Consider the following 19,508-nt stretch of genomic DNA (forward strand, 5'->3'; position numbering starts at 1 on the left):
TTTAGACTTCTGTTTCAATTCCTCCTCCATCAGGTGCACTGATGTTATTCATAATGCAGGCAATGTATTGTGCATCTCAACTGTTTCTGTTTCCTCTAGTGATCTCACAATATGGATATTGTCTATATCCTTCAATAATAATGCACTTTTCTCTATAGGTTCTTGGGTCTCTTGTTGTCTTGTTACTTGCGTAAAAAAGAATTTCCTGAGCATCAGCTTTCTGACAAATTTAAACAAATCTATTTGTATTTCGATGTAATCAAAATTACGCTAAGGCGCGAATGAGAGGCCTTTGTTCAGTAACATAGTTTCATCCGGCCATGTTTCTTCATGTTCAAACTCCTTAAATGTGGTCAACAAGACTGTAAACACACCTCAGTACTTCATATCCTTAGTAAATGTTGTTCTATTTGTAACATCAAATTGGCTAAGCATGCATCAGTATATCACTTACATCGGACTTCCTGAAAGTTCCAGAAAAATTAATGTATATTTTTTATTATATTAAAGTGAGCCTTGCCCCTTGTCTAATCATCACATTGACCCTTTAGTGTCAGTTAAATATCATATGTTTTTATTATTTACAATATCTCACTTCGCATTTGTGTGATCACACACTAATTAAAAGCATTATTTGATTGTATCTTACCCAGAATCCAATTCCTATTCATTCCTTGGTAAAAGAAAAAGGAGTTCTTTATTTTGGTTTGCTATGCATAGGAAGTTGTGCAAGTCATCCCATGCATATTCTGCACAACTTAAAATAACAAACCATGTGGGTGGGCCAAGGTTCCTTAGCATACAACGTCCATCAGTGTGACGTCGGAACCAGTGTTCTTTTGTACTATGCATGTTTGCCAAGAGATTGGTGATACTTGACTGCTAAACTTCATCTTTGTCTTTTGTCTTTTGAAGCATTTGGGTAGCAGACATGTTTAAAAAATGAGAGCCTGTTTTTAATGTGTGTGCAACACTGTAACAAAGAGTTGCTAGTTCACTTTCAAACAGGAGGTGGAAAATGTATTCTACATTTCGTCTGAATCTGGTGACTTCAGAATACATTCGGAAAGAGTGATATTCTGATGTTGTTTTTTTGTGGATCTTTCATCATATCTTCCTCCTTTTCCTGTTGGAAAGAGGAGAGGAAAGGAACATGCTTGTACACTTTTCTCCCATATGTGGATTGGAGATCCTTTGGCTTGACGCATTTATCATGTTTCCAATGCATCGTCTATGATGTCTTTGGAGTACAGTGGGTGAATTGTACACTGGTCCAAAATATTGGCTGCAGTAACAGGATCTGCACGTTCAAATTGGCAATTTGGTGATGAATCTTACATTATTTGGGTGGTTTCTCTTAAATTCTCTTCTATATTTATATCTTTATAGTGCAAATTGTTTTCATTTAGATATTGTAGGGCTTTTTTAACTTTTTTTTAAGTCTACTAGTTGTTGCCACATTTTTTTGTCTTGTGTTGGTCACCATTAATTGGGATAATCAAAGATTGATCTATTGGCCTGTGCACTCCTAGAGTTTCTACATTTTCATTTAGATCTAATGGCAAATATAATACTTTGCCACACATGCCTTTTAATGATTCAGAAGGAGGCAATTTGGGTGTTTTGGTTTGAAGGTGTATTATAGCTTGAAATGGTTGTACTGTTCAGATTATAATGCTCTCATACAAATTAGTTGTCGGAGAGCTTTCGGAAGTGGGAATATGTCCAAGTTATTAGTGACAGCACGTGATGGAATTTGGTTATTATCAAGCTTTGTATTGGAGTATGTGCAAAGTATTGAGGGGTCATTTATTTGTATGTCATATCTACAATTTTTGTGCTCTTTTTATAAAATGTTCTGTGACAACAAACACATAATTTCTTTTGTATTTCAGCAGATGAGCTTTTAAAATGTGTTATTTGTTTTTTGGCTGTGTTTGTTAGAAGGTTGGTGTTTGTAAGGTTTTTGCTTCTGTTTTCTAAAGTTACTGAATTTTCTCAGTCATCCTCATTTCTCAAGTTTTTACTTTGGATGTTTTTTATTTGTTGAAGGAGTTCTTTGGCTGTTCCATGTAGGAGAATGTTAGTCAAATGTTGCAGTTGTAAAGCAGGCCTTTCTGCATAGTACAGTCTCTGCAGAAGATTCTGTGTAGTGAAACAGTGTGTTCCTCAGATGTTGATGTGGTGGAAGGTGCTTTTGCAAGAAGTTCCAGAAAAGCAGGCTAATGAATATCCTCGCAGTCCAGTTTATATGCGCACTGGACAGGAGTCGATGGTTTGTAAACTTTTCATTTTAATTTTGTCTTTTAATTTAACATAGTGATTGTAAACATTTGAAGGATTGTTGGTGTACGTTACACATTGATCTGTGTGGCCGGCCATTTGTAGACTGGACAGATTGGTGGGGTGAAATGAACAGTTGACAAAGTTTGTCGGGGACGTTTTTTCGATAAGTGTTTCTTGTGCCATAATGGTTTTTTCTACCGTTCATTGTCATGATCCCTGCTTCCAAGGGGTCAGGACTTGCCCCACGACCTTGGAAGCAGGCCCATAACTCTGATCCCAGGAACCAGCCAGTCCCGATTGGGACCTTTTGGACCTTGTCCTGGCGTCAGTGGCGCCAGGCTCATGATGGTGACCGGTCCCGGCACTGGAAGCGCCGGGCTCATATCTCATATTAGGTAAGAGTGCTTGGTGGACCTACCTGTAGCAGACCATGCTGCTTACTTACCAGCTAACTGGTCTCCTGATCCTTCTCTGCCTGGGACTACTTTTCTGTCTGGGTGGAGCAGGAGCCACTCCCTGGAAGCAGAACACAGGAACTCTTCTAGAAATCTGGAACTCTTTTCTTACCTGGGTGGGGCCGTGGAAGAAGACGCCTAAGCACTACGGAAGGCTATTTAAATCACACCCGATTGGTTTCACGTGCTTCGCGTTATTCTGCATCTGCAGCAGGACGCTCACCGTGTCAGCTCCAGGAAACCTCCAGCTCCAGATCCTGTGAATACGAAATAACCTGCTGGGATCCAACCTTCAGTCTTCTTCAGTCTTCTGCAGCTCCTGCAAGATAAGGGCACAGGTTAGGCTAAAGCAAAGGCAGCGAATCTACTTACCTAATCCAACGGCAGCATCCGAAGCGCCTTTTTCTGCCTTTCTCTTCCGGCATCCGACATCTGCAAAGAGAAAGAACATCGGTCAGTAATATTTAACTACAGAGCCTGCTTACCTGTGTTACGCTCATACCAACTCAGCTCGCGCTGCATTCCGGCACCTGCAAGGCAAGATACTTCGGTTAGTAACGCTTAGTTACAAGACTGCTCACCTGTGTTACGTTTGCTTCCAATCTGTTCGCGCGGCTCCTCGGCACCTGCAAAGACAAAAGAGACATTACGGTGCATTCTACAGCGCTAGAACAGTCTTTCTACTTACGTGCCATTAGAAGGATAATCTTCATCGCCACAGCATCTGAAAAGGGAAAAGACATAGACTTTAATACTTAAGACTTTTGAAAGAGAAGAGAACAATCTAAAAGGAACTTTATTACTTACAAGGCACGCTCGTGCATTAACGGCGTCTTCGCTCTCAGCAAATCCTCTGCTATCAAGAGGCAGAGCTCGCATCCAGTGAAGCAACTGGACCCAGCGCCCCTGCACAGGACGCAGGATGGAGAGCCCGGCAATTACCTATATAAGGTAAGCGCAATATCAACCCAGTTCCACGGGGAAAGAAAGGGCGAGAGGGGCAAGGAACTTTCCAAACCTTCCAAACACTAATACCTTGGTTTACCCTTGCAGACATCTCACTCTCCAGCTTAAACTGTCGGTGGGAAGGGGGCCCAGTCCGGGAGCAAAACGAACCCTGCGCCTAACACTGAAGACAGTATCCTCGCCAGATCAAGACCTGCGCCTCCGGGGGAACCAGGTGAGCGTTACATTCATACCCTCAACCATTTCTATGTATGGCAATTGTTTTTTGTTGTTCTTGTTTGTAAGCCTCTTCATTGAAAGATGGTTCTGTGCTGCTTGTGTGAATTCATTCACCTTAACAGAAGTTTGAAAAGGTATCTATGTTGACGTTGCGTATATTTAGAGGTACTTTACTGATTAATTTTGTTAGTGGTTTCATTCTGTTTAAAATGAATATAACCCTTTTCTTTTTTAGCAGAATTACACTGTCAATTGGAACTTCCAGGAATAATCTTCTGTGGTCATTTTTAAGGGTAGAGGTGGAACAGTTTTTGTAAAATTTATTTTTTAGAATGCTTATCTGTGGCTACGTTAATATTGTTAGATATAGTGATAGGGTCATTAGCAGTTGTGTTCTTCTTTATACTTTTTTTTTTGGAAGAGGGGCCCTAGTTTTTTTAGTGGTTGCTGGTTTAGTTTTGTTGACCAATTATATTAGCAGTTTGATTCTCCAATGCTGCAGACCTGGCGAGGGAAATCTTGTGACTTGCTGGAAGCGATTGGTAGCTCATTCACAGACCTAATTAATAACCCTATGTTGGTCAAACGCCAGATGTTCAAAATGGATTGAATCCATACTCCGGATGCTGCAGCAACATACAAACTGATGGCCCATATAACTACTAAACCAAGGAAACTTAACACTGTGTGTGACTATCTAAGACAGGGCCCACAACAAAAACTGCAAGAACAATTTCTCTCTATCCGGTTTAACTTATTTTGGACCAACGAGATCCAATTCATCTGAAAACAAGCAGAGTCTAATAAATGTCAGTTCTGCAAAGACCCGACAGCTGTAAAAACAATGAAACATTTGGTAACGTCCTGCTCAGAGTTAGTGAAAAGCCGAACAAAACATTTTCAACACTTAATGTCGGACATGCAGAGCAAATCACAAGACATTTGGTGGTCATTGTTAATAGCGGGACAGAAACCATGCTATACAATTGCTATGATGACATTTCTAGAATCCTTATTTCCTCCATGAAAGAATGATGATAATGGTGTTTATTTTTTCTTTCTTCCTCTCTCTCTTTTTTACTCTTATCTTGTTGAAGGACAGTGTATTATAGTGCTCTGATATGAGTTGTATTTTTGCTAAAAAATGGATTCAATTAAAGCAAATAAAAAATAAAAAAATTGCAGTTTTGTTTGAATATTTCCTATAAATTCTGCTAGAGGTGGATGAGTATTTGTCATGCTTTTATTTTTATCTGTTCTATTCTTTGTTTTTGATGGAGTTGCTTTTTAGTAGGCATTCTGTTCTGTCTGTTGGAAAAAAGGAAAGTGTGGGTTTGAAAGTTGTGGAATATATATGCGTTTATTGTGAATGAGTGTGAATATGATGGAAGACATAAATAAAGGGCTGTAAGGTTGTGTAACGGGTTGATAGTTGTGGTTGGCAAGCTTGTAAGAGTAGCTGTGTGTGTAGATGTGTGTAGGGGTTGGGTTAGTGCGTAAGAGAGTGGTAGTGTGAATGAAAAAGTAAGGACTTGTAATGTTTTCTGGATAATAGTGGGTGTTATAATAATGATGTTTACGTAAGAATACAAATAATGCACCTGTTGAGGTGAAATGAGCAAGAGCAAAATCAGTGTTGTTGATTTGAAAGGAATTTTGTAGGCTACTATGAAGCTGAACTATATTGTATGAGTAACAGAAAGAATACTACTACAGTAATGCACTTACTTTGTAGGAAGTGAAGAGTAGTTTTCTTCAGGTTGTTGTCTTCCTGGAGGTTGTTGTTCACTGCAATTGCGAAAGAAGAAAATGAGTGGGTATATATGGTAATAGTAAAGTAATTTTAGTACTAGAAGTCATTTGTTGGGAAGAAGAGTTAATAACATTGGTCATCATTACGAGTACGGTGGTAACCCTGTCAGTGCTGCAGATGCCTTGCCACCAGATTCCTAATAATCTTTCGCACCTAGCTTCCCAGTGCCACCAGGACATTACAAGTCCTGTTGGCCTGGAAAGTCAGGTGCCAGAAACTGTTAGTCCCTATTCCTGTGGAGTCCCATAGGACTCTACGGGAATGGAGACACAGGAGCCCTGGCACCGTTGCTTATGGGGCCGGTGGTCCCGTGATAAATATGCCTAACGGGGCCACAGCAAGAAAGTACAACATTTTTATACAATACAAAATGGAAAATGCTGAACTTTTAAAAAGCTGTCTTTTTTGGGAGGCTGTACAGATTAGAAAGGGGAATGTTAGAAACAATGCATGCGCGTCAAAGTTAAGAAAATTGCACACGCTGGGCCTCATTACGAGGTTGCCGGTAAGCGAAAAACGATGCCGGTAATGGATTACTGGCATCACTTACCACTCCGGTGCATCACGACCCGTCAACCCACTATTAACAGCACCCTAAATAAAGGTGCCACTAATAGCAGCATGTCCGCGTACACGTGCCCCTCCGGGGAGCAAATACTGGCATGCTGGTAATAGTAGGTAATCCCAACCCACGCCGACATGCAAATACCGGCATCATAAAGCCGGTATCCACGGGCTGCGCGATGCCTCCCATATAGGCATCGCGGACCACCTGCAAACAGCAATCAGGATACAAGGCAACTGAAACAGGTGCACACAATCCCCACAGGTGGAGTCAATGGAGGCTGGGCCAGTATAAAATGAGCACACCCACACACCACACCCTTTCCAACACCAAAATGCTACCACTAGCTGTTGCAATCATGGCGCTGGAGGACATGCCAATACTTCTACAACTACAGCAACAACAGCAACAACAACAACAACTACAGCAGCAACAACAGGCAGCACAGAGGAGACGCAGGAGGAGAAGGGGGGTGAGACAGGCCCAGTAATTATCACCAGCGCAGCCATCAGTGCCTCACAGGCAACAACCAATCCCTCGCACCAGACCCAGCCCTTTTAACCTAACCCCTGAGCAGATCCACACCCTGTACCGGTTGGACCGTGTAACCAATCACCACCATAATGGACATGATACAGAACGACATCGCCAGCCTCATAGAAATACGCACCTACCAACACACAGTGGGCCAGCTGCATGGCATTTCACAGCCACTATTTTCACGCATGTTGAACCAAGTGCTGGATGCCCTCCTGAAGCACGCAAGCAGCCACATATCCCTACCACAGACTGCCCAGGAAATAGCCGACACCAAAGTAGGCTTCCATGTACTGGCAGGCATGCCCAATTGTGTTGGTGCCCTCGCCTGCACCCATGTGGAATTGGTAGTCCTCCATGCCATAGAGGCAGTGTACCGCAATCGCAAGCAATACCACTCCATCAATGTGCAAATGGTATGTGACTCCAGCAAGATCATCACACAATGCTACGCCCGATATCCTGGATCAACACATGATGCCATGGTACTGCGCAACTCCACGCTACCCCGTCACATGGAGCTGCATGCTGGACCACGTGCCTGGCTGCTTGGTGAGTTGCACAACTGTCCCATGGCAGTGCTTTGGGGTACTGATGTGTAGGGATGCATAAGGGGGGGCATACTCCACCTGGGTGGCAATTGCTGGTGATTGGAGAATGCATGCAGAGCTAAACACTCCTGAGCTGAACCGGCCAAACGGAACATGACACATGACTGGGCCACATTGCACAAATTATGCATATCGATACCAACAAGTAAGAGGCACAACCAGGCCACCATGGTGATGGCAAGCAATGCATGAATGAACAGGATGGCAACTGAGGCAATGTGGTCAGTGTGACCATGCATAGTGAAAAATGAACAGCAAGAATTGGAGCCTTAACATTGTTGCAATACCACAGCACATCTGCCTCAGCATGCATGATTACACCCTGCATCATCTATTGAACGCCATCTAGACTACCCCACCTCATGACAGTATAGATTTCATCTAGGTGACATTTTTGCATGCGTACAGGGACATGTGTATGCCCACACCAAATAGCTGCCGCCATGACTGTGCTCCCTGGAGGTGACAGTTCAGAGTGACAGAAACCTATGTGTATCTGCTTGCAGGTGATGGAGGATATCCCTTGAGGCCATGGCTACTTACCCCTGTGCGGAAACTGCAGAACAGCCATGAAGAGGAGTACAATTGTGTGCACACCCATACCCGTGTTGTGATTGAGCAGACCTTTGGCCTGTTGAAGGCGCGGTTCCGCTGCCTCAGCAGGTCTGGTGGGGCACTCCTATATAGGCCTGAGAAGGTGGCAAAGATCACCATGGCCTGTGTCATGCTGCCCAACATGTGCGTCCGGAGAAATGTACCACTGCATCCTGACATTAACATTCATGGCCCGGGCGAGGATGATGAGGATGGAGACGGAGGTGAAGTAGCCCCCCTGCCAGTACGTGATGCGCGGGATGGCCATGCTGTATACCAAGCACTAATTCACAAATACTTCTGAAACACAGGGACTATGATAGACATGTGTCAGTGACACACTGGCTCCATGTGTACATGCACACTTGTATTGTTGGGAGTTGGCCACTGAACACCATCACACATTAAATGTAAATGCACAAAATGAAGAATGTCCAGCCATTGAATTTTTGGCACACAATGGGTGTATTTTTCAAACAGGCAACAATGTGAACACCCTCCCCAACCCCCAGTGAACTCCCTAACCCACCCTACAAACCCCAATAACCCCCAGTGAACTCCCTACCCACCCTACAAACCCCAATAACTCCCAGTGAACTCCCTAACCCACCCTACAAACCCCAATAACCCCCAGTGAACTCCCTAACCCACCCTACAAACCCCAAAAACCCCCAGAGAACTCCCTAACCCACCCTACAAACCCCAATAACCCCCAGTGAACTCCCTAACCCACCCTACAAACCCCAATAACCCCCAGAGAACTCCCTAACCCACCCTACAAACCCCAAATGTCCCCAAATGTACTCTAATGATTGTTCCCTTCACCAACAACCATGTGTCCAACGGCCATTGTTTGGCCAATCTACTTCATGACCTTTTTGGTATCTGGGGGTGTCATCTCCGAGTGCCCTGCACTCCTCTGGGTCATCCGCACAGGGCTTGTGTGGGCTGAGGTTGAAGGTGTTGTAGCAGAGGACGTGTCAGAGGCAGGTTCCATGCCTGCTCCAAGGCGTGGCTGCTGCATATGGAGCAGGATGGACGTTAGCACTTGCGTTACTGCCCCCAGACAGTCCCTCATGATGACTGCAGATGCGTTAATGGCAGCAGTGTACGCAGCAATGGCTGCTGTGGTCTCCCCAATGGCAGTAGCAATGGCCCTCCTGGTGTCCTCCCCATCGGCAATATACTGCCGCATTAGATCAAGCATTGACTCCTGTCGTGCCTCCATCCTTGACAGGCGAGCCTCAAAGGTGTCAGTGGTAGCCGGAGTGCTGGTGGCCGGGGTGGTGGTAGCCGGGGTGGTGGTGGGTGGGATGGTGGTAGCAGGGGTGGTGGTGGCCGGGGTGGTGGTAGCCAGGGTGGTGGTAGCTGGGGTGGTGGATGGTGCTTGCGTGGGGCCCACATCCAGGGTGCTGTCCTCCTCGAAGAGGCACATGTCGGAATCTCTGATGTCAGAGTCGTGGAGGCAGGGATCGTCACTGCTGTTGGCCTCCATATGGGGTGGGGAGGTGGTCAGGGGGCTTGGGGTGGGTGTAGTGTACACGACTGTGACACCCTCGGTGTCCACATTTGCATCTGCAACGTCCGCGGTGGTTGGTGGTGCAAGAACAGGAACCCCTCCCACTGTTGTGGGTGGCTGCTGCTGGTCTTGATGTGTGTGGCCCACACTGGCAGCAGGTGTTTTTTGCTGGGTTTCAACCCGGTCTGGCACACTGCGTGTTGGTCTGGCCTGTTTCTCTGGCTGGGGGGTGGTGGTGGGGGTGGCCCTTGTCCCATGTCCCATGATGTGATGTTGAGGCCCTTGCACCCCTCTCCTGACTGGCATCTTCGTCATCGGTGCCTGTGGGTTAGAAGAGATGCAGGTCATCAGTGTTGGTGTCACATGCCAGCGACATACTATTGCACTGTGATATATTCATACATTCATGCATCCATTTATTACAGGGGTGTGGCAATTGGTGTTCGGAGGGGGCATGTAGGCCATCAATGCATGGCAGGTGGCATGCCATTGATATGGGGTCTGTGTGTTGAGTTACATGGGCACGGTCATGTTATGTTGCCCGTGTGTTGGGATTGGGATTGGCACTCAGTATGCATTTGTGTGTGGCAGGGTGTGGCACACATTATTGACTGGATATGTTGATGTGGGTCTGGGACATGCATTGGCTTGCCTAGTCTCACTTCCACGTCACTTGTGCTACATCATGGTTTCCCCTACAGGGATGTGCAGGGTCACTCACCTCCTTCTGGGGATGTTGCGGCGCCCATCTCCTTCTCTCCGAATCCCTCTATTGACTCGGGATCATAGAATGAGCTTGCAGTCTCCTCCCAGGGCATCAGCTTTGCTGGTGAGTGTGGCCCCCCGCCTGTCGCCATGGCCGCCCTCCTGTTGACTGCCAGGATGTTCCTCACCCTCAAGCGGAGGTCATCCCACCTCTTTCTGCAGTCACGCACAGTGTGTGGGGTGGTCCCCACAGCCGACACCCTCTGGGCAACCTCCTGCCAGATTTGCTTTTTCTTCATCTGGGCAGCATGCTTCATGTCATTTGACTTGATTATGTCTGCATGCTGGGCCAGAGTATCCACCAGCATGTTGAGCTCAGCGTCAGAGAAACGCTGTTTCCGCTTCCGGGGGGTCATCTTCTGGGTAGCCATGGACATCCTCAGGGTTTTCTGATGCAGCACGACACGAAAAGACTGGTGGTTGGGAAGGATGGCAATGGATTGTGTTTTTAAAGATGGCCGCCGGCCCATTCCCAGTTCCTGCGCGATGACGTTATTTCCGGGTCCGGTTTTGCAGACCCGGTATTAGCATGGTGGTATTACTGTGCCGGTATTTAGGGGTTGCTCCGAGGCGGTGCTGGTATCGGCGGGTCACGCGATGCTGCTATAGGAGGGTTGGAGGGCCTTTAGCGGCATGCCAGTATTGCCATTACCGGCATGGGGGTGCGTGCGTGCTTGCGCACTCGTAATCACCCGCTATTGGCGGGTTCATACGAGCATGGATCCACTCTTACCGGCATGCCGGTAATGAACCTGTTTTTACCGGGCTACTCGTAATGAGGCCCACTGAGTGTTATTTAAAAATGTTGCACAATCGTTTCCATTTTCTTTCAATTATTTTTTAAAAATTACACACAGTACTGTTGTAAATGTATACATGCATTTATTAGTTGTGCTTAAAATGGTCCTGAAATAAATATTTGTAAAGGCATTGCATTTTGCCATTTTACATTGCATGTACATGCCATGCTTCAGTAACATACATACAGTTTTCATTTTGACTTTGCATTGTGGGAGTAGTAGTGTAACTTTGTTAGTGGGAGAAGTTGTATCAAAAGTGACAGAATAAAAGAAAACATAACACTTGGTAGATTATAATGGGTCAAATTGGCACGTATGCATAAATTGTCAATAGATTGAGCTTTCACACAGGATCTGTCATTTAAACATGCTGTAGAAATGTTTTAAATGTGTTTTTCTTTTCTTTCACAAAAAAGACACAGACAGTGCTGCTGGAATTGCAAACTTGTATTTTTAAACTGTTATGAAAATGCTCATTAAAACAAAAGTTTGTAACCACCAACATTGTAAGTAACTGTCACTTGATATCAGGTGTTGGGACAAAAGAGAGTATGATCATTGACTAGGTTAATGCAGGGTATGTGGCAGGAACCCTGTTTACATGCATTTGTAAAAGAGTTGGAAATATACTTTTAAAAAAATATAAGCATACCTGTACTTTGTCTTGATAGATGCAAATATGGTTGAATCTGCAAATAGAAATCTTAGAGATTTGTATAGCAGTTTTTGATGCAGGAGCTTTTGAGTAACAGGAGACATGGGGCCTCATTATGACTTTTGCAGAATGGGTTAACGGGCTCCGCTAATGGAGGCGGACCTGTTAAACCAATTCTGCAAAATTCTGAGGTCCCCTCGTAGGACACGGTAAGGACGCCTGGTAAAACCAGGCTTCCTTACCGAGTCCCGCGAGGGGACCAGGGAGCTAACAACGGGCCGGTCGTAATCGGCCCGTTGTTAGCTCCCGCTCCCATCCCCATTGAGCCATATTGGGGCTCAAATGGGAATGGGGAAGGTCCGGGCCCTGGTTCCCAGTAGGAGGAATTACCAGGCCCTCCGAAGTCGGAATGGCCCGGTAATTCCCCATTCAGGGAACCCAGACCCGATTTTGGAGGCAGCCATGGCGCTATTAGCGCCATGGCTACCTCCAAAGTTGTAATGAGGCCCATGTACTCTGAGAGATCAACAGTACATCTGAAGTGTTGAACTAAGATGACAGACTTAGATGTAGAATTTTTGGATGTGATTGGTGGATGGGTGTGTGATTGCTTGAAAGCAGCCAATGAGGGGGTGCTACAAAGATTAAAGTGGAAAGGAAAGACGGGCTGCTTGGTGTGACGGGTCTGCTGACCCTGCAGTAGTTTGTGGACAGGGTGTGCCACATTCAGGTCTTTTAAGGATTCCTGGCATGGACAGGGGACTGTGGGATTAGCCAATCAGGTGTTCTGGTTGTGGTTTATAGGAAGAGGGGGTAGTAGTTATTTTCATTGCTGTGTGTAGGGAAAATGGATGAGGTTGTTGCTAGGAGAAGGCTTACTCTGTGGATGGTGGGAGATTCATTGTTGCTTAATCTGAAAAGGTACACAGAAATGTGTGGCATTTCTGGTAACCTTGTATTGGAGGAGGAGGAGGTTTCTTGGTATATTGAGCCTGGCCAAAACTGGGGAAGTTTATTAGCATTTTGCAAAAGTATGTCTCATTTTCAATGTCCAGATTTGATTGTGGTACATTGTGGAGGACATTGATTTGGGCTACAATATCTTAGTAGATTGTATTGAAAGACATGCTGCAAGCATTAATGGAACCATTTCCACGTGGAAAGATTATCTTTACACGAATACATCCTAGGGCAGTATGGAGATGCACCAATGAGTTTTGTCGCCCAACAAGAAGCAGAAACGTTCCTTGTAAACAAAAGAGTATGTATATTTTTTAATGGTGTTGGGATTTTGGGGGACTTGTGGATCCATTGGCTGAAGGTGTATATTGAGCACTGTGGAGTGGCTGAAAATCTTGGATTTTGAAGGTTTTCATTTTAGAATGGTATGGAGTGCATGACATGAAGTGGGTGGACTTGCTCCCATTTTGTGTAAATATGGTCACACTAAAACATCAGGCATTATCATTGTTCATTGTGGACAGAACAGTTTAGGGTATATGACTGTAATTTCATTGTGGTTTGCAATGAAAGAGACATTTGGAAAATTGAAGGAAATGTTCCACAATTCAAGATTGATTTTTTCTTGCATTGCCGAGAGACAGCTGTGGATACGCTCAAGTTAATTTGGTCCACAAATGGATAAAGCGAGGCTCAATGTCAATAAGGATGTGTGTGCATTTTTGGGAGATGTTGGCATGATTTTTCTGCAATAAATTCAGATTACTTTGAAGCAGTTTTCGTAAATATACAAAGCATTTTTCAGTGGGTGCAAACCAATTATAAAAGCTAAAAATACAAAAAAGGTTCTTTTCAGAGCCACCGTTTTCCCATTCAAAAGAGTTAAATGTTTTTTAAAGTCACCACCACACACATATTTTTGACGTCCATGGACTACCACATTGTCTGCGGACTCCACCGACTGCGTAGGGGCCTGTAACTTGTTTTGTTAGTTCTATTTTTGAACAGTGAAAGGTGGCTACTGAAAGAAACTTTTTTGTGTTTTCTGTGTTTTATATTATTTTTTGGTTTTTTTTGCAGTAGAGGGAAGGGAGGTGAGCAAAGGGAGGGAAGGGGTACCAACCACACAGACAAAGCGGCAGGTGGAGAGAGGAAGATAATTGGTGGGCCTTAATCAGGTAGGGGGCAGTGTTTCTTGTTCTCCTTAACCGCAACCTTGAAAGCAGTCTGACACTGCTCCCCCTACAGAGCACTGTATCGCAGTAGTCAATCTCAAAAGGTCAGGGTCGACAGTGTTATGTATGGCCTGGAAGGCTTCCACTGGGATCCTCTGCCCCAAAGGAGTGTCCCTTCTGAGGGGCTATCCATGGACCGCATGACTGTTCGCGGGCTATCGTGCCACACATAGGGCTTAAAAAGTTGTAAACAGTTGCCAGATCAACACGGTCTAGGAGCTCTTGAAGGGTAAAGTTGTGGCTTGAAACACCCTAGATTGTCCAAACATGCAGTTTTAAACTGTCCGGTGGTAGGGACACTGCCCACGAACACTTCTGTCGTGCTGCATAGGTGTGGTCCGATGATAATGACCCGGACGTTCGGGGACACGACGGCTGACCTTCGGAAACTTATTTGGCAGAAGACAATGTGTGCATGCATGCCAGTGTCTGCAGGACAGGGGCAGAGTCCCCAAACTAATTAAAAGCGTGCCACGCACAAGCAAACATGTCTGGACAGCGAGATGAGGTGCTCCTGCACGCCAATGTCTGCAGGACAGAGGCAGAGTCCCTGAACTAATTAAAAGTGTGCCACATGAGAGCAGACATTTCCAGACAGGCATGGTGTCCAGGAGCACCTCCATATTGGTTACAGACATACATTCAATTAACAAAGAGATGGGGAATTGGAATGGGAAACATAAATGGGAGGATTGGGATTTTCTGTACAATGTTCATGGGGGGAGGAAGGGAGTGAGGTTTCATCAAAGCGTCTTTCGTTCACATTCAGGGATTTGATGGTGATGATTGGTTGGGACAAGGTGGATAGGTACAGGTACAAGTAGGGCAGTGATATCGAACATTATCCTTGACATGATTTTTCACAAATGTCAGCAACTGCCTGCATGAAATTATGATTCATTTCATTCATTTTTGATGATAACTTCATCAGTTCGTTATGTACATTTGGGGTTAGGGGCTCAAATGGAATTGAGCCCTGGTTTCCTCATCACCACTATGTACTGTTAAAAAGAAAAGCCTGTTATAGTGACATTTGAACAAATTTCATTCGTTTTTTGTTTTAAAAAATGTATTGCATACCATTAGAGCTGTTTTCTTCAGTCATTTCGTCTTGGGGGAAATATTCCTCTAACCATTCCAGTGTGCTTGCCATTTCCATTAAAAGAAAAAAAATAGTGCTATTTCTTATCAGTTGTGTATACATAACAAATGGTAATAATAGAGAAAGAAATACAGTGTACTTAGCATTTTCTAAGAGCTTCTTCCGAAATAAGTGACAGGTGCTTGTCAGTCTGTAAGCAAGGTTGCACTGAGGTGATACTGTGAGGTGTACAGTTAAGCTTTGTGCTTGGTGCATTCCATTATATTGTGCACTAAATAAAACATAGCTGCAGTACAGACTTCCTATAAATATTTATTTTTGGATGTAGACATATATCTATTGCTGTTCCATATATATGTCTTTGTAAATTGCAGGATACAACATTGTAAGATAACACCTGTGCTTTTGGGCAGTGTGAATGCAGTCCGAAGTCCACGGACATTGGTGCGCTCAATGGACCCTGCCGCTATCACGTTGGAGGCAGGTGGGTCAGTATGATGTAAGAAATATGTAGAAAATTAAATTCAGTGAAATAAATGTGTGAAAGGGACATTATGGTTAAGTTGCACCAACCCATGAAATTCAGTGAACATTTTTGGTTAAAGAGAGGTTATGTTTACACATCAATGAAAATTGTGTTGTCATCTTTGATGTCTTGGGTGTTAGTCTTAGAAGTGCACAGTGGTGGCGCGAGTTATAGTTGCTTACCTTACATAACTTGCGAATTTCTGAGGTTTTTTGTTTTTTACTTGTAACCATACCATCCCTCTAACAAAGTTTTTTCACTGATTAAGTTACAGTTAAGGTGAGTCAGACAGCCATAGGAATCCCTCAAAATACTATTGTTAATAACTTTTGATTTGAGTAACGGATTTCACCTGAATCCCGAAATTTCGCCCCCAAGGACTGCAATGTTTCATAAAGATTTGTTAAAAAAATTACAATGTTTTTAAAAAGACAAAAGCATTTTTTTGCAAAAGTGCAGCCTACTTCCCATTCATTTTCCCATAGACAAACAAGGTACATTTTTGCCAAAAAACGCAGAGCCAAACCACTGGATGGATTTAGACCAGGTCCGAAACAACTTGGGCACAAAGCTTTGACTCGCGATCCATGCATGGTTTGGGGTTATTCCATGCGGTAGCTATTTAAATATTTGATGGCGAAGTGCCCCTTCTCAAAAATAGATAGCTATATTTCAGGGATTAACCTGAAAGCAGGGGTTTGTTGAAATGAGACAACCGCCATCTTGTTTTTCTCTCTATACAAGAGATATTCAAAAACTGTGTCACAGAAACAGCATGCTTTGTGGGGGGAAAGGGAGAGAGCGGGCCATCTGGGAAGTGGGGGGAGCTAGCCCAGATAAAGGGGTACTTGATGAGGGTCTGGGGGCATGAAAGCATTTTTTCTTTCTGCCGTTTTGCTGATATTCATGATAATACAGGACTACAGCTAGCCGAGGGCATAGGTAGTTCACTACCCGCAGATACTGTTTTCTTCAAAGATATTTTTACAGCTATAGGGGCATCAAGGGTGAAAAATCACTGCCCATGCCAGCCAGTGACATAATTGCCATACAGGTCTCCAATCCATGCAGCAACCAGGACAGACCCTACTCAACTTCAAAGGGGTCAGCCTCCTCAGGCCATGTTTCCTGATGAAAGACCCTAACTTACAAGACTACTTAAAGAAACGGGTTGGCCCTTTCCTTGCTTTGAAAGCGAAGTAGGGTTAGCCCTGGTTACTACATGGATGGGTGACTGAATGGGAATCCACATTTTTTTAAAACCGTGCTACTGTCAGTCCTTGAAGGTTTTCCACTCAGAGACCATTTGTTTGCCCTTTGATGAATTGAATTCTGGTATTTGTAGTCTCCCAGTCAATAATACAAAATAAAAAAATATATGTTTACCGCAAAGCGGGTTTACCATCCCAGCAGTAATTGAGACGAACACTGCTTAGCTTCAAAACAAGGAAGGGGACAACTGCCTAAGGCCATGTGGCCTAATAAACCAGCCCACCTTACAAGATCACTTAGAGAAACATGGCCTAAGGGGGCTGGATCATTCCTCGCTTTAAAGTTAAGCAGGGTCAGTCCCGGTTAATGTATGGATGGGAGACAGTTCCTAATGTCATGTGTTTTCTTAGTTTTAAATGTCTCAAAACACACGACATCCACGTTATTTTTTAAAAGCGTTCTACTGTCATACCTTGAGAGTTTTGCAATCACTGTAGACCATTTCTTTGCCTTTTGCTGAATTGCATTCTGGTAGTTGTAGTCTCACAGTCAAGATGGGGGGAATAATGACACAATTGTACAGCTTTTGCCTAACATAGTTCTATAAGGATTTTATTTCAACCACAGCGGATGTGGCTCAGAACTTCTAACAACTCACAAATATCACAACATTCTCAATCATACTATACATGAGCATTTTGTATATTGCTCTTTTAATTGTTTTACACTAGCAGCAAATACTGGTCAGAAAAAGGAGGAATTGAGTGTCCATATGCTTGACAACCTTACACGGAAATGTCCTGGGGTAGGCGGGAGTCGTACCATATTAACACGAGCAACTGGCACTATGGGTTTTGAGCCTTTTAGCAAAAGACTTAGCAGCATTGGATAAGGCTGGGAGACCCAGGGGTTTAACATTCGTGTTTAACACTTCAGCAGGGGGAACAGGGTTGGGGGATCATGAGCACCATATATCATGGGTGTGGAGGTTCTGCGCAGGGCCGAGGTATACTTGATAGGGACGACTTTCTTCTTTCCTAGACCCCAACTAAAAGTCAGGTCACCGCCAGGGCAATGATGTACTGCGGAAGGTAAATGATACAGTGTTTGTTCTGTTATTTGTTTGCATCTAGTTGCTTGTGAGAACGGGCCTTCAACGGATCTTCCATGGGGAGGAGGCTGGGGGGAAGTGCAGGGCTTGCTGTACGCGGACAAGTGGGGGTGAGCTGCAGCTTCTGCAGGCAACCTGTTCCACAGAGGCCTGGGTTCAGTATACTAAAAATTGAGTCTAAGTATATTATAAAATGGAGTCTACGTTATGCTACAAGGTGAGCCGTGCAGCCCCACGTGTCAATCCGCAGCCACCCTGCCTCCCAGCCCCAGGTGCAAGGGGTCTGCTGACGAGTCATGAGCCTCACGTAGGGGTGCAATGTGGGGGTGGGGGGTCCTAAAGACCTTTCCTCCCATACAAAGGTCACCTGTGATGCTGTGTCCCTCCAAACCCCCATGGTCACCTGTGATGCTGAGTGACCCCATCCCCTCCCCATGGTCACGTGTTATAGAATGAACAAAAAAGGTTACAGGCCCCTACGCAGTCTGTGGACTCCATGGACAGCACAGTAGTCCACAGACATCAAATAAATGTGTGTGGTGGTGGCTTCAAAAACATGTAACTCTTTCACGTGGGAAAATGGTGGCTCTGAAAAGAACCTTTATTTTGTATTTATACCTTTTATAATTTTTTTTGCACCTACTGAAAAATGCTTTGTACATTTACAAAAACTGCTTTAAGCATTCTGAATGTTTTGCAGAAAAGTCTGATTACCCGCATCAGTAAGATGTACTCCATCTCTGCGGAAAATTTTGGCAATGTCAAATTTAATATTTTCATTATGGAAAGATGTCATGCCAACATCTCCCAAAAATGAACACACAGCCTTATTGACATTGCGCCTTGCTTCCTCCAATTGTGGACTGAAAGAACTCGAGTCTGTCTCTGGGCAATGTGAGAAAAAATCAATCTTGAATTGGAAAACATTTCCTTCAATTTTCCAAATGTCTCCTTCATTTCAAACTGCAATGACATTCCAGTCACATACCCTAAACTGTTCCCTCCACAATGAACAATGATAATGTTCGGATGTTTTAGTGATACCATATTTACACAAAATGGGAGCAAGCCCACCCACTTCATGCTGTGCACTCCATACCATTCTACATGATATCATCAAATCCAAGATTTTCAGGCACTACACAGTGCTCAACATACACCTTCAGCCAATAGATCCATGAGACCCCAAAATCCATGCCCTCTGCCTCCCGAAAAACATAGCCATAGCCATCTGTCAGCCAACATAGCTTTTACCAGGCTCTCTCCTTGTATACCACACCCCAGGATACCTGATTGGCTAATCCCCTGGGCTGCACAGCCCCATTTCCATGCCAAGCATCCTGAAAAGACCTGATGTGGCACATGCCGTCTGCGGACTACTGCGGCGGCCGTGAACAGAATGCCTAACTCAAGTGGGTGGAGAGGTTCACACTTACTTTAAAGAATTTAGTGTATATTGGTGGCTCTTAAAAGAACCATTTTTGGGGGGTTTCAGTTTTGATTTTTTGGGGGGGCTTTTTAGGTTTTTTTTCTACAACTACTTAGAAATCTTTTCATATGCACTATCCAAAATCAGT

At 44.4% G+C, this 19,508-nt stretch overlaps 1 protein-coding gene across 3 annotated transcripts in view; it reads left to right on the forward strand.

The window, feature by feature from the left end:
• LOC138527626 (galactoside alpha-(1,2)-fucosyltransferase 2-like) overlaps window positions 1–19,508 on the forward strand; it is a 161,256-nt gene that overhangs the window by 74,967 nt on the left and 66,781 nt on the right. For all 3 annotated transcript variants that reach the window (XM_069638953.1, XM_069638963.1, XM_069638972.1), the window contains one exon: window positions 15,457–15,566. The gene's annotated coding sequence lies outside the window, so the exon portion shown is untranslated. The remainder of the gene's footprint in view (window positions 1–15,456; window positions 15,567–19,508) is intronic.

The sequence above is a fragment of the Ambystoma mexicanum genome, chromosome 1q (genome assembly GCF_040938575.1).
Source record: "Ambystoma mexicanum isolate Mex_15411 chromosome 1q, UKY_AmexF1_1, whole genome shotgun sequence".
Classification (NCBI taxonomy): domain Eukaryota; kingdom Metazoa; phylum Chordata; class Amphibia; order Caudata; family Ambystomatidae; genus Ambystoma; species Ambystoma mexicanum.